Below are 16,110 nucleotides of genomic sequence, written 5' to 3'. Positions count from 1 at the left end.
GCTGTGCCCTGAAGATCCTGGATCAGTTTTGTGCTGATGTTAATGCTAGAGAATATGGAACTCTGTAGTTATTGAGCTACCAGAGCAATGGAGACTTTTATGTCCTATGTACTTCAGCACTCAGACTCTGTTCTAGCACTTCATGGATGTGTCATTGTGGTTCCAAAACGTTTCCACATTTCAATAATACCTCGTCTGATTATGGAATATTTATTAGGGAAGTAATGTCACAAACTGACTTTTTATAATGATACTAAGGGACCACCCTGAAATTCATTAAGCTCTTTAGAACGACCCATTTTTCTATAAATGTTAGTAAAAGCAGACTGTATGGTGAGAGGCTGGATCTTATATATGGCACGCATGATAGAGAGGCCGCTCACTGTCTTAAAAAGCCCTTTTCTATATCTCATAATAAAAACAGAATAAAGTGCCATAGCAGGGCAGGGATCTGGAGGCTGGAGGCTAAAATAGTTTTGCTGCCTCTGTTGTACGCAGCTTTTTAATTACAATATTTAATTAACTTTTAAATACTGTATTGAACCTGCCCAACAGGGCAGTGCATGCCGCCAATAAGCAACTCTGTTTCCCTGTTTAAAATCAAATTAGATCTATAAAAGGCCTCCAGGAAAAAGCAGTGCAAAACGCGCGTCGGGGCACCAGCCGCATGTGTTATGTAGCAATGGCTAATGCCTGTATACTCTTTTTTGTACCACAATATACGTAGCATATATAGGAGAAAAGCATAGAGATTTATGTATACCGCTTTTTTATTGATACAACATTCCTAAGGGTGGTTAATTATGATACAGGTGGTCAGAGTAGATTATAATTATATCTGTGAGTGCTGAGGTGGAGGCACCTATGCATTATTGAGTCCTTTTCAATTGGACTAGCACCTTTCTTTTGAACTTTAACTTTTTATTAACTGTTTAATAAAATAAATATTTTTATGGATATACCATTGTGTGGTACCCTTTTTTAAAAACTTAGGTTACCATTAAGGTGATACAGCAAGGGTTAATGTCAGTTTCTTTGCAGGCAGCTGCTGTGTTGCTGGTCAGCTGATGTGGGAGGTGACCACTCCCACCATCCTTTAGATAGTCACCTGGCACATCAGCTGTTAGTGATAGAATTTTTCTCTGGAGATCAGCCAATGAGTTGGGAGCTCTCTGGTGTCAGCGGGTATCAGCTGCTTGAGGTTCTGGTTCTGAATCCTCTGCTGTTTTTCAAGCTTGCAGCAGAAGCTTGAAAGCTACGTTTCCTTATTCCCTGTCTTTGTCTGTCTCGTGCTTGTGACTACCCCCTGTGTTTGTACCATCTGCAGTGGTGATGCTAGCGTCCTTGTCGGTCAGTGCACTAGCCAGGGTACAGTGAGGTGACAACTAGGGACGAGGCATGTGACGGAGGCGGGGGAAAGGACCTGCATAGGGCGTTAGGGAAGCTTAGGGATAGGCACAGGCTGTGTTAGGAGGTGCCCCATCCCTTGTTCCCTATTGTTAGGACCTTCCTCCCCCTATTTCCATCCCTGTTGTTGGTGTTTGTTGTGCCGTACGCTCGTCCGACCCTTGTGGGTTGTGAGTGTGACATTATCACCAACCCATAGTTTTTTCCGGTGAACCCATGGCTCAGGCTGAGACCCTTGCTCGCCTGATCCAGACCCTCATGAACAAAGTTACCGAGTTGCGGACTCAGGTGGTGCTTCAGCAGGTGTGGGGTTCTTGGTCTCGACTCAAGTTCTGGCTCAACTGGAACCCAAAATATCTCTCCCTGACAAATTTTCTGGAGAGAGAGATACATTTATGGTCTTTAAAGAGACCTGTAAATTATATTTCAAGCTTTGCGCTCGTTCTTCAGGGAGTGAGGAACAGCATGTGGGGATTATAGTCTCCATTTTCAAGGGTGATCCCCAATCCTGGGCCTTCTCCCTACCGACTGATTCACCATCTTTGCGGTCAGTGGATGAGTTTTTCACAGCATTGTCGCTGTTGTATGGGGATCCTGATGGCGTCTCCCTGGCTGAGTCTAGACTCCGTAAAATCAAGCAGGGGGGCCGGCCAGCTGAGGAGTATTGCTTGGAGTTTTGTAGATGGGCCACTGACACGCAGTGGAATGAACCTGCTCTTAGGAGATATTTCTTCCAGGGTCTGTCAGCTAGGCTTCAGGATACTCTGGTGCAGTATGCTACTCCTGGGTCGTTGGAGGCCAACATGGCACTTGCCATCTGGGTGGATGAATGCCTAAGGGAGAGGCATACACAAAATCTACCCCTTGTTGTTCTTTCTAGGGAGGACACACTGGTTCAGAAGGATAAACCCATGCAGGTGGGAGGAGTCTTCTCTCAAACTAGGTTGCCTGCAGTTCGCCGTGGGACAGGGGCATGTTTTTTCTGTGGTCTGACTGATCATTACATCATTACCCAGCTCGCGCCAAAGTATGTACTGCATCACAAAAGCCGCGTTCCCCTGGTGGTATGGAGGGAGACGACCAGGGTGTGTACATTTCCTCCACTTTTACATCTCAGTGTACCATTCCAGCTAAAGTGGTGGTTGGTGGGGAAGCTGAGACCATAGCGGTTCTTGTGGATAGTGGAGCTGGAGTCAATTTGGTGGATTCTCGCTTTGTTCAGAAACATGGTCTGATTGGTAGGACTGTGGTGAGACCCATTACCATTCGGGAAATTGACTATGCTCCTCTCAGCCAGGGGAGTGTAACCCAAGTCGTAGATAATATTAACTTGCGTATAGGGATTCTTCATGAAAAGTCCCCATCGTGCTACGTCTTGAAGGGCATGCCTATGTTACGATCGCGGGCGCAGCGTGTCTTACCCAGCCAACGCTCCCGTGTCGTCGAACTATAACAACGACGGGGTATGCGTCCCAGGTGATCGTGGAATGTGGACTCACTGGACCACAGGGGGAACCCGGACAAGGGAAAGGTAGCAACCGGGGTTTGTGGCAGCTGAGCTTGTGGACAAGATGGCCATATGCAGGACTAACAGACACCGCACAACTTCAGGTATGAAGAAATATAAAGTTTACTGAAATAAAGCAAGACCTCAGTCGTAGTACCGACACAGCAGGAGAGCATAAGACACCAACCACAGGCAGCCTTCAGACAACGGCAGGAGCCATCACGGGTAAGATCCCAGGGAACCGGCAGGACATCAGAACAGGATTTGGATAGCACAGGTCCAGGAATGTTGGCACCACAGCATCGGCCAAAGGCTGGTCAGATCCAGGACTCACTGGCGGTACCGTCACCGGGGAACAGAGCTGGAGACTTCCAGAAATCATGGAGGAGGATTCCATCCAGGAAGAAGAACGGGACCGGCTTAAGAGCACAACTTGGACCACCAGAACCATGGACTAGATATCTGGACACAGGCAGGACATCAGAACTCGGACAGACATCCGGACTCAGGCAGGACATCAGGAACACGGACTGGACAGGACATCTGGAACAGGTCACGAACAGGACATCTGGAACAGGTCACGGACAGGACATCTGGAACAGGTCACGGACAGGACATCTGGAACAGGTCACGGACAGGACATCTGAAACAGGTCACGGACAGGACATCTGGAACAGGTCACGGACAGGACATCTGGAACAGGTCACGGACAGGACATCTGGACATCAGGGCACCAGGCGGACATCAGGACTCAAGGTGGACATCAGGACACAAGGGAGACATCAGGGCATCAGGACACCAGGTGGACATCAGGTGGACATCAGGACATCAGGACTCTAGGTGGACATCGGGACATCAGGTGGACATCAGGGCATCAGGACACCAGGTGGACAATAGGACATCAGGTGGACATCAGGACATCAGGCCATGGTCATCAGGCTCCGTACGAGAGGCCACGGTCATCAGGCACAGCACATCTGGAAGCAACTTAGAAAGGAACCCAAGCGGTCTGGTGCAAACCTTGCCGGGTTGAACTGGAACCGGCAGGGAATTGCACGGAATGACCAGCTGAGCACAGCATAGCAGAAACTCAGCGGATAACCCGGACTCCTACTTCCAAGATGAACCCAGGATAAATCACAGTAAGTCAGGAAGCAAAGAGTCACAGTCACTGGGCGCAGGGTTCAAGACACGGAGGGACCTCAGGAACATCACACAGAGGACACTATTCAGACAGTGTCAGGTAAAGGAGCAGATCCAGGATTCAGGAAACAAGACACAACATGGATGGGCCTGGATATGCAGCCTCCAGGAAGGGCGATCTGGGTATTTCTGCCCCCAGAGCAGGGGGAGAAACAAGAAACAATTCAGACAGGGTCAGGTGCAGGAACAGATCCAGGATCAAGGGTTCAGGAAACAAGACACAACATGGACGGGCCTGGATATGCAGCCTCCAGGAAGGGTGATCTCGGTATTATGCCCCCAGAGCAGGCCAAGATACAAGACACAGTTCACACAGGGACAAAGAGCAACAGCTCCGCCAGAACTGATCAGAATCAGAGCAGGAGCTGAACACACAAACTCACATGGCTAGGTTCAGGAACTCAATGCAAAGCTCTGGCAACGTCCCAAAGGGGAGGAAACTTTATATAGGAGCTGCCTCACAGCGATAGGCTGGAGCAGCAATTGTAGCATACACCCATTCCTCATAAAAGCAGGGGTGGTGTGGCCGGGCGCACCCTAAGCAAAGTCAGACAGAAATCAGCAATGCGAAGGACACCTGGCGAGAGCTGCAAGCCTGAACACACGGGTAAGCCATACACAGTGCAGAGGACCCATTAACCCACAGGTAGCTTTCCATAGCAGCAACCAGGGACCGCACCAGCGGGTGGTCATGGAGAGCAGCGGTGCCAAACACGCATGTACGGCTACGCAGTGGGACTAGGAATGCCATGACGGATAACATGATCACTGATTAAAAAAAAAATTCTCCATTAAATATAACCTGCTTAACCAAGCAGGAAGTACGGCGGCGTCTAAAAATCACTAAAATTGACAAATCCCCGGGCCCGGATGGGATACACCCCCGAGTACTGCAGGAATTAAGTACAGTCATTGATAGACCATTATTTTTAATCTTTAAAGATTCCATAATAACAGGGTCTTACCACAGGACTGGTGTATAGCAAATGTGGTGCCAATATTCAAAAAGGGGACAAAAACTGATCTTGGACATTTTAGGCCAGTAAGCTTAACCTCAACTGTGGGTAAAATCCTGAAGGGTTTCTAAGAGATACTATACTGGAGTATCTGAAGAAGAATAACTTCATGACCCAATATTAACATGGGTTTACACGGGACCGTTACTGTCAGACTAATCTGATAAGCTTTTATGAAGAAGCAAGTTCCAGAGTGGACCAAGGAAATGCAGTGGACGTGGTGTATATGGACTTTTCCAAAGCTTTTGATACGGTGCCACACAAAAGGTTGATACATAAAATGAGAACAATGGGGATAGGGGAAAATATGTGTAAGTGGGTTAAGAGCTGGCTCAGGGATAGGAAACAAAGGTGGTTATTAATGGAGCACACTCGGACTGGGTCAAGGTTAGCAGTGAGGTACCACAGGGGTCAGTATTGGGCCCACTTCTTTTTCACATATTTATTAATGACCTTGTAGGGGGCATAGAGAGTAGAATTTCAATATTTGTAGATGACACTAAACTCTGCAGGGTAATCAATACTGAGGAGGACAATTTTATATTACAGGAGGATTTATGTAACTAGAAGCTTGGGCTGATAAATGGCAAAGGAGCTTTAATGGGGATAAATGTAAGGTCATGTACTTGGGTATAACAAACAAGATGTATAATTATGTGTTTAATTGTAAAACACTGGTTAAAACTGTCACTGAAAAAGACCTCGGTGTATGGGTGGACGACAAAATCACATTTAGGAGCCAGTGTCAGGCAGCTGCTGCTAAGGCAAATAAAATAATGGGATGCATTAAAAGAAGCATAGATGCTCATGAGGAGAGCAGAATTTTACCTCTATATAAGTCACTAGTGCGCCCACACTTAGAATACTGTGTACAGTTCTGGTCTCCGGTGTATAAGAAAGACAAAGCTGAACTGGAGCGGGTGCAGAGAAGAGCGACCAAGGTTATTAGAGAACTGGGGGGTCTGCAATACCAAGTCAGGTTCTTACACATGGGGTTATTTAGTTTGGAAAATTTGGAAAATTGAAGGCTTAGGGGTGATCTTATTTCAGTGTATAAATATATGCAGGGACAATACAAAGACCTTTCTAATGATCTTTTTACTCTTAGACCTGTGACGGGACAAGGGGGCATCCTCTACGGCTGGAGGAAAGAAGGTTTAAGCATACTCACAGACGCGGATTCTTTACTGTAAGAGCAGTGAGACTATGGAACTCTCTGCCATATGATGTTGGAATGAGTGATTCCCTACTAAAATTTAAGAAGGGTCTGGATGCCTTTCTTGATTAGTATAATATTACAGGTTATATACACTAGTTTCCTTGATATTGCGTTGATCCAGGGAGCTAGTCTGATTGCCGTATGTGGAGTCGGGAAGGAATTTTTTTCCCCAATGTGAAGCTTACTGTTTGCCACATGGGTTTTTTTTTTGCCTTCCTCTGGATCAACATGTTAGGGCAGGTTAGGATAGGATATGGGTTGAACTAGATGGACTTAAAGTTTTCCTTCAGCCTTAATAACTATGTTACTATGTTACTATGTATTGTTGTTCCTAAAGTTTGACCCTGTGGCTACAACATGCTGCACTGTATATTAATGTGTATAAAATAAACTGATTTTTCAAAACATTCTGCTGCCCATAGTCGCTGGATTAACCTCACCACTTTCTGCATTATACTCCGTGGGGTGGCTGCATTATGCTCCATGGGGTGGCTGCATTATACTATATATGGGCTGCATTATACTGTATCGAGGACTATGGGGAATACATTATACTATATGAAGAAATATGGGGTGCATTATACTATGGGAAGTGAATTGTACTACATGGATGACTATGGCGGTGCATTATACTAGTTGGAGCACTATGAGGAGTGAGGAGTGGCTATTCATCTCTAAGCTCCTCAGTCTGTTCATATAAAGATCATTCATTGTGCAACACCCAAGTAGTGATCTTCGAGGCAGAGATGATACGCATCCTGAAGGGACTTAAGGTCAAAAAGGCACCTGGCCCTGATGGTGTATCTCCAATGTGTCTGAAAGTATGTGCTACCCAGCTTGCCCCTATACTGACAAATATATACAATGTGTCACTGAAAGAGTGAGTTGTACCTCAGTGTTGGAAAAATTCCACAATTATCCGTCCCCAAGAAAGTGGGATCCTCTCTGAGTTGAATGACTATAGACCAGTAGCACTCACATCTGTAGCTATGAAAGTCTTCGAAAGAATTATGATGTCCCACCTGATAAAATTCACGCAGAAGCTATGGGACCCGCTTCAGTTTGCCTATAAGGAGAATCGTTCGGCAAATGACACTGTCAATCTGGCACTGATGTACATTTTGGATCATACAGATGAACTGCACTCATATGTCCGGATTCTTTTCATGGACTTTAGCTCAGCGTTCAATACCATTGATCCGAATTTACTTCATAAGAAAATGGTAGCTCTTGGAGTCCCTCTCAACTTATGCTTGTGGATTTATAACTTCCTGACAGCCAGGATACAGAGTGTAAAAGTTGGACCATTCACTTCGGACACCTTCGTCACAAACATCGGGGCACCTCAGGGGTGTGTTTTGTCCCCGTTACTGTTTTCTCTCTATACGAATGATTGCATCTCTTCAGCAGACTCAGTAAAAATCTTGAAATTTGCCGATGATATGACACTGATTGGTCTCATCAGGGGAAATGCTGAAGACTTGTATCGGAGTGAGGTGGAAAGAATATGTGACTGGTGTAAAGCCAATAATCTTGTACTCAACACTAAAAAAAACTGCTGAGATGGTTGTGGATTTTAGGAAAGATCAACATGAGATACTTCCAATCTACATCCATGACGAAGTGGTTCTTAGGGTCACAGAGACCAAATTCCTTAGTGTTATCATCTCTCATGATCTTAAATGGGGGAAAAACGTGGATGCTGTTATAAGAAAAGCACAACAGAGGATGTTCTTCCTGCATCAGCTGAAAAGATATGGTTTGTCTAAGAATCTGCTGATCTTATTCTTTAATGCTGTCATCAGATCTGTAATTTGTTCCTCTCTGATAGTCTGGTATGGGGGAGCCACTGCGCATGACAAACTCCGCTTACAAAAGACTTTCAGAACAGCAGAGCGAATTATAGGTTCCCCCCTGTCTAAAATCCAGGATCTTTATGATAAGAGTATTCGATCCCACGCATTGAAAATTTCATCCAATCCCTCTCACCCGGGACACTCATCATTCCAACTACTCCCTTCAGGACGTCGCTTCAGAGTCCCCAAATGCAGCACCAACCGCCATATGAACAGCTTCTATCCACTCTCTGTTCAACAATGAAATCGTCATGTGTAGACTATATACTGTATCTGTCTTGTTAGATGTTACTTGTTGTATCTGTTGTTATATATTATGTTGCCTCTTTGCCACAAAGAATTCCTTGTATATATGTAATATGTACTTGGCGATAATAAGTTTGATTGATTGATTGATTGATTATACTATATGGTGAACTTAGCAGTGTATTTTAATATACGGAGGACTATGGAGAGTGTATTATACTATATGGAGGACTGAGGAGTGTATTATACTATATGGAGGACTGAGCAGTGTATTTTAATTTATGGAGGACTATGAGGAGTGTATTATACTATATGGAGGACTATGGCAAGTGTATAATACTATATGGAGGACTGAGGAGTGCATTTTAATATATAATATAATAATAAATTTTATTTCTATAGCGCCGACATATTCCGCAGCACTTTACATTTCAGAGGGGATTTGTACAGACAATAGACATTACAGCATAACAATAATCACATACAGTAGATTATAACAAAATACCAAGAGGAATGAGGGCCCTGCTCGCAAGCTTACAGTCTATGAGGGAAAAAGGGAGACACGAAAGGTGGGTGGTAACAGTTGCCCTGATTGTTTGGACCAGCCATAATGTTAAGTGTGTAACAGTACAGACACAGAGGGCTGATGGATGCATAAAGCATGTGGGAACATGATGCGGGGAACCTGGTTATGGTAAAACTTTTGGCCGTGCCACACAGGGATAGATTAGGTTAATGTGTTGAGGCGATAGGCCAGTCTGAATAAATGCGTTTTCAGGGCATGCTTAAAATTGTGGGGATTGGGGACTAATCGTATTGACCTGGGAAGTGCATTCCAAAGAATTGGCGCAGCACGTGTAAAGTCTTGGAGACGGGAGTGGGAGGTTCTGACTATTGAGGATGCTAACCTCAGGTCATCAGCAGAACGGAGGGTGCGGGTAGGGTGGTATACTGAAACAAGGGAGGAGATATAAGGTGGTGCTGAGCTATGGAGGGCTTTGTGGGTGAGGGCAATAAGTTTGTACTGGATTCCGGAGTGGATGGGTAGCCAGTGTAATGACTGGCACAAGGTAGAGGCATCGGTGTAACGATTGGTGAGGAATATGATCCTGGCTGCAGCATTCAAGACAGATTGGAGAGGGGAGAGTTTGGTAAGAGGGAGACCGATTAGAAGAGAGTTACAATAGTCGAGACGAGAGTGAATAAGAGAAACAGTAAGAGTTCTTGCAGAGTCAAAAGTAAGAAAAGGTCGGATTCTAGAAATGTTTTTGAGGTGCAGATGACAAGAGCGAGCCAGTGATCGAATGTGGGGGGCAAAGGAAAGCTCGGAATCAAGTATGACCCCCAAGACAGCGGGCCTGTTGCTGGGGAGTAATAGTGGAACCACACACAGAAATGGCAATGTCGGGTATAGGTACATTAGAAGAGGGAGGAAACACCAGGAGTTCAGTCTTTGACAGGTTCAGTTTCAGATATAGTGAGGACATGATATTAGACACAGCGTTTAGACAATCGCCGGTGTTTTCTAGAAAGGCTGGCATGATGTCAGGAGAAGAAGCGTATAATTGGGTGTCGTCAGCATAGAGATGGTACTGGAAACCAAATCTACTGATTGTTTGACCAATAGGGGCAGTGTACAAGGAGAAGAGGAGGGGGCCTAGAACCGATCCTTGAGGATCCCCAACAGTAAGGGGAAGGTGAGAGGAGGAGGAACCGGCAAAAGATACAGTAAAGGAGCGGTCGGAGAGATAGGAGGAGAACCATGAGAGAACGGTGTCCTTGAGGCCAATGGAACGGAGCATAGTGAGGAGGAGTTGATGATCCACAGTGTCGAATGCTGCAGAGAGATCCAAGAGAATTAGCATGGAGTAATGACCATTTGATTTAACTGTTAGTAGATCATTAGAGACTTTAGTGAGGGCAGTTTCAGTAGAGTGTGAAGAGCGGAAACCAGATTGGAGAGGGTCGAGACGAGAGTTATCAGAGAGATAGCGGATCAGACGGGAGTGGACCAGGCGTTCCAGGAGTTTAGAGATGAAGGGAAGATTAGAGACAGGTCTATAGTTAGCGGCACAGTTTTGGTCGAGGGATGGTTTTTTAAGTAGTGGATGTATGATAGCATGCTTAAATGATGAGGGAAAAATACCAGAAGAGACAAAGAGGTTAAATATTTTAGTTAGGTGAGGGGTGACAGCAGGGGAAAGGGACTGGAGCAGATGTGACGGAAATGGGTCACTGGTGCAAGTGGTTGGGCGAGAAGATGCAAGGAGCCTGCTTACTTCTTCTTCATGGAGGACTATAGGGAGTGTATCTCACTATATTGAGGACTATGGGGATTGTATTATACTATATGGAGGACTATGGGGTGTATTATATTAAACAAGCAAAATGCTGCATATTCATAGGCTTCCTTCATGGTAATAGTTAAAAGCCGCCAGCAAATCACAGGCCGACAGCTGACGTTGCGCTCGTCGCTGATGTATGACGTCATGTGCCGGCGCAGCTGCACCTCAAATGGAGAGGACGCCACTGAACCGAAGTCAGGTAAGGATAATTTTTTTTTTTTACTTTTTTTGTACTGAAAGACGCAATGTGGGGATACATGGGGCAGGAAAGAGACATATGGGAGATCACATGGAGAAGAATGAAGACACATGGGAGATCATATGGGGCAGGATGGAGACACATGGGAGATCATATGGGGCAGGATGGGAAATCAGATGGGGCAGGATGGGAAATCATATGGGGTCAGGATCGGAGAAGATATGGTGCCAAGGATGATACACAGGGGGCAGGATTAGGGATATTATTACTGTAGGGGCTAATTAAGGGCTATTATTTCTGCTGAAACATATTTTACTTTTGAGGATACTGTTTTCAGTGTGGGAGGTAGGGAATCTGTTGTTGTGCAGGACGACACTATGTTGCTTTTTTTTCTTCATCTGGTGTAGTCTAGAAGTTGGGGGAAAATTTGGAAATGTGCTCTGGTAGTGGTGTTCTACATAACTGTATTATTTTCTGCAGAGACGACTCCTGGCTGGAAGAAGTGTTGGTGGTCTGCGTTGGATGAAGAAGAAAAGGAAAAATTAAGGACTTCAACAAGAGACGTCACCAGTGAGTTAGTGTGTTACCTGTACATTATATAGTATATGCAGAGCTCCTGTGGATAATGTCATTGGTGATCATTGTATTACCTGTACACTGACACTATATGCAGAACTCCTGTACATAATGTCACTGGTGAGTCCCTATTACTTGTACACTATACACTACATACAGAGCTCCTGTGCATAATGTCACTGATATTCACTGTATTACCTGTACACTGACACTATATACAGAGCTCTTGTGTGTAATGTCACTGGTGATCACTGTATTACCTGTACACTGACAATACATACAGAGCTCCTGTGTATAATATCATTGGTGATAACTAGAGTTGAGCGACTTTGGTCGGATCGGGTTTCGTGAAACCCGAATGAAACAAAATTTGAGTTGGATGAAACTGGTCCGACTAGGGCAAAAAAAGTCGGAGTTTCGTCCGAAACCCGACTCCAATGCAAGTCAATGGGGAATAAAAGTCGGCATTGAGTGGATGAATGTCATCCGCTCAATGCCGATTTTTATTTCCCATTGACTTGCATTGGGGTCGGGTTTCGGACGAAACTCCGACTTTTTTTTGCCCTAGTCGGACCAGTTTCATCTGACTCAAATTTTGTTTCATTCGTGTTTCACGAAACCCGATCCTACCAAAGTCGCTCAACTCTAGTGATAACTATATTACCTGTACACTGACACTATATGAAGAGTTCTTGTGTACACTGTCACTGGTAATCACTGTATTACTTGTAACACTGACACTATATACTGTATACTATGCACAGAGCTACTGTGCATAAGGAGACTCATGGTAATATTAGTATTGTGTATTGTGACTATTTAAGTGGAGAGCAATGAATTTTCATTCTCTTTAATAGCGGGCACACATGATTGAGTCAGGAAGTTGGCAGCTGTGGCTAACAGTGTGCCCACCTTTAAAGAAGATGAATATTCACGGCGCTCCACTCCAATAGTCTGGGGAGCAGTGAATTTTCCAGCAGCTGACCTCGCCGTGTGGCTACGCATGATAATGACATCATGCGCTGCTTACACACTGAAATCAGCTGCTGGCATCACCACAGGACACCTCGCTGCATGGTAGTGGAGGGAAGGTAAGTAGAATGATTTTTTTTTTGTGTGCAGTGTAATGGGGGACATGTATACCAGGATGGGGATGAGGGGGCCATGTATACCTGGATGGGGATGAATGGGCCATGTATACCAGGATGGAGATGAGGGGGCCATGTATGCCAGGATGGGAATGAGGTGGCCATGTATACCAGGATGGGATGAGGAGGGGACCATGTATTTCGGGATGGGGATGAGGGGACCATGTTTACCAGGATGGGGATGAGGGGACCATTTATACCAGGATGGGGATGAGGAGACCATGTATACCAGGATGAGGATGAGGGGGCCATGTATACCAGTATGGGGATCATATATACCTGGATAGGGACATATATATCAGGATGGTGGTGGGCTTATATACCAGGATGGGGCATATTTTCTATATTCCTCTTTTAAAACCTAGGTGTGAAAAAGACTTGGGGATAGTAATAGATCCCAGAGTGCACATGAGTCAACAGTGTGATGCAGCAGCAAAGAAGGTAAACACAGATCTGGGATGTATTCAGAGAAGCATAGAGTCCATATCACGTGAAGTAATTATCCCCCTCTACTCCTCCTTGGTCAGGCCTCATATGTAATACTGTGTTCAGTTTTGGACATTTAAAAAAAAGACATTGTTAAAAACTGGAGCAAGTTCAGAGAAGAAAGCATGTATTTGGAAGTCGCCTTGCTACACTTGTGAGGAGAGCTTTAAACTAGAACAACATGGGAAGGGAAGCAAAAGACCAGAAAAAGCCATACACCTGACAAATGCTATTGAGAACTCTGCTATTAGAAGTGGAAAGGAAGAACAAAGACGAAAGAATCTAATTAATAAAAATATTGGAGAAAGAGAAACCAATCACAAACTAAAATGTTTCTATACTAATGCACAAAGCATGGGCAACAAACAAGGAGAATTGGAACTACTAACACAGGAAAAGAAATATGATGTAATTGGAATCACTGAAACTTGGTGGGACAATACACATGATTGGAATACAAGACTAGAAGGATACAACTTATTTGCAAGAAACAGACTTGATAAACGAGGAGGGGGTGTCGCATTGTATGTTCGAAACGCGTATATCTGCACAGAGATTGAAGCTTCAGAGACTGGGAGTTCTGTGGAAACTGTTTGGGTAAGAATACAAGGACAGAACAATGGAAAGGACACCATTGTAGGCATTTACTACAGGCCGCCTGTGCAAGCCGAAGATATAGATGAACTCTTTATGCATCAGATGGCCAAGTTCTCCAAAAAATATGACATAGTTGTCATGGGAGATTTCAACTATCCAGACATTTGTTGGGAATCTCTCTCAGGCAAAACTAACAGGTCAAGGAAATTCTTATCCTCTCTTGCTGACAACTTTATCTTCCAAAAGGTAGGGGAGAAAACAAGGGGAACTGCTACCTTGGATCTAATCCTTATAAACAGGGAGGAAATGGTTGAGGAGGTAAAAGTGGCTGGGACCCTAGGAGGTAGCGACCATGCTATTTTAGAATTTTGGATAACTAGAGGTGGAAGACCTGTGAAGACTCAGACGTCAAGGTTAGATTTCAGAAAGGCAGATTTTAAGGGATTCAGAAAGAGAATTGGAGGGATCCAATGGCTGGATATCCTTAAAGACAAAAATGTCCAGGAAGGATGGGAAATCTTGAAAAATGAAATTCTCAAAGCACAGTTGTTAACAATTCCGAAAAGAGGGAAGAATAGGAAGCATTTAAGGAAACCAGGATGGATGAACACAGAACTTAAGCACATGCTAAAAAGGAAGAAAAAAATGTTTATAAAATGGAAAGAGGGAGGCATATCTAAAGAAGAATATAATGCTGTCTGCAGAACCTGCAGGGCACAAATCAGATTAGCTAAAGCTGAAAATGAACTGAGGCTTGCAAGAGATGTCAAAAGCAATAATAAAGGATTTTGGGGATATGTCAAAAGTAAAAGAAAAGTCAAAGATGCTATAGGATTTTTACAGGATGAAAATGATGAAATGGTAAGACAGGATGTTGAGAAGGCTGAACTTTTAAATTCCTATTTTGCATCTGTTTTCTCTCAGAAAGGAAATGCAACATCAACTGTTATTCACTGTCCTATTAAGGGAATAGAAGAATCCAGGATATCTATAAACAGAAAGATAGTGAGGAAACACTTAGCTAACCTAAATGAATTCAAGTCTCCAGGTCCAGATGAATTACACCCCAGAGTACTGAAGGAGATAGCAGAAGAAATTTTTGAACCCCTCTCCATAATCTTTGAAAATTCTTGGAGAACAGGAGAAGTGCCAGAAGACTGGAGAAGAGCAAATGTTGTTCCTATCTTCAAAAAGGGGAAGAAGGTGGACCCAGGCAACTATAGGCCGGTGAGTCTGACTTCTATACCAGGAAAGATCTTTGAACAAATTATTAAACAACATGTATGTCAATACCTGGATAAGAATGAAGTGATTAAACAGAGTCAGCATGGGTTTCTAACTAATAAGTCATGTCAGACTAACTTAATTTCCTTCTATGACGGTATCACTGATTGGGTGGATCAAGGAAATGCTGTAGATATAGTATATCTTGACTTCAGCAAAGCATTTGACAAAGTCTCTCATACAATCCTTATTGAAAAAATGACTAAGTATGGAATGGACAAGGCAACTGTTAGGTGGATTCATAACTGGCTTAGTGATCGGACCCAAAGAGTGGTCGTAAATGGCTGCACATCCAGTTGGAAGAATGTCTCAAGTGGGGTACCACAGGGCTCTGTCCTGGGCCCTGTATTGTTCAACATCTATATCAACGATTTAGATGAAGGAATTGAGGGTAAACTGATTAAATTTGCTGATGACACAAAGCTAGGAGGGATAGCTAATACTAGAGAAGAGAGAGAGAGGATTCAAAAAGATTTAAATAAACTGGAGAAGTGGGCAGCAACTAACAGAATGGTTTTTAACAGGGAGAAATGCAAAGTACTACATCTGGGCAATAAAAATGAAAAAAGCATATATAGAATGGGAGGAATAGGGCTAAGTGACAGCACATGTGAAAAAGACTTGGGTATACTAATAGATCACAGACTGAATATGAGTCAACAGTGTGATGCAGCAGCAAAAAAGGCAAATGCAATTCTAGGATGTATTAACAGAAGCATACAGTCTAGATCACGTGAAGTCATTATTTCCCTCTACTCCTCTTTGGTCAGACCTCATCTGGAATATTGTGTCCAGTTTTGGGCACCACATTTTAAAAAAGACATCAACAAACTGGAGCAAGTTCAGAAAAGAGCGACCAGAATGGTGACCGGTCTGCAAACCCTGTCTTATGAGGAAAGGTTGCAGGATTTGGGAATGTTTAGTTTGCAAAAGAGAAGACTGAGAGGAGACTTAATAGCTGTCTACAAATATCTAAAGGGCTGTCACATTGTAGAAGGATCAACTTTATTCTCATTTGCAC

Source organism: Dendrobates tinctorius, unplaced genomic scaffold (assembly GCF_039654945.1).
Source record: "Dendrobates tinctorius isolate UK_male_01 unplaced genomic scaffold, ASM3965494v1 ptg000090l, whole genome shotgun sequence".
Lineage (NCBI taxonomy): Eukaryota > Metazoa > Chordata > Amphibia > Anura > Dendrobatidae > Dendrobates > Dendrobates tinctorius.
Note: the sequence above shows the minus strand (reverse complement) of the source record.